The following is a 401-nucleotide window of genomic DNA, read 5'->3' on the forward strand; positions in this document are numbered from 1 at the left end:
TTGGCGTAAATTGCCACACTGAGGTCTTCAGCTCATATCCATCCCAACCTATTCTCATCACTTTGCGTAAAAATAAAATGACTTTGCAATAGAGTGTAATGCATACGCCAAAGTCCAATTTTGCGTACATATGATACGCCAATGCTTCCCATTAACTTCAATGGAGAGAGGATGCGTACAAATACCACGAATCATTTTTTATACATATAGAAGGTTTCGGAAAACACGTATTAACCTACTTCTTAAGGTACAACTTAAGAACGACGTAGCGTTTAGGTGGTAGGTGGAAACCACCTTAACGCTACGTCGTTCTTAAGTTGTACCTTAAGAAGTACCTTATCGTTAATACTTGTTTTCCGAAACCTTCTTAGTTAAGTATACCTTCTGTTAAGTCATACTTT

The sequence above is a fragment of the Garra rufa genome, chromosome 1, assembly GCF_049309525.1.
Source record: "Garra rufa chromosome 1, GarRuf1.0, whole genome shotgun sequence".
Lineage (NCBI taxonomy): Eukaryota > Metazoa > Chordata > Actinopteri > Cypriniformes > Cyprinidae > Garra > Garra rufa.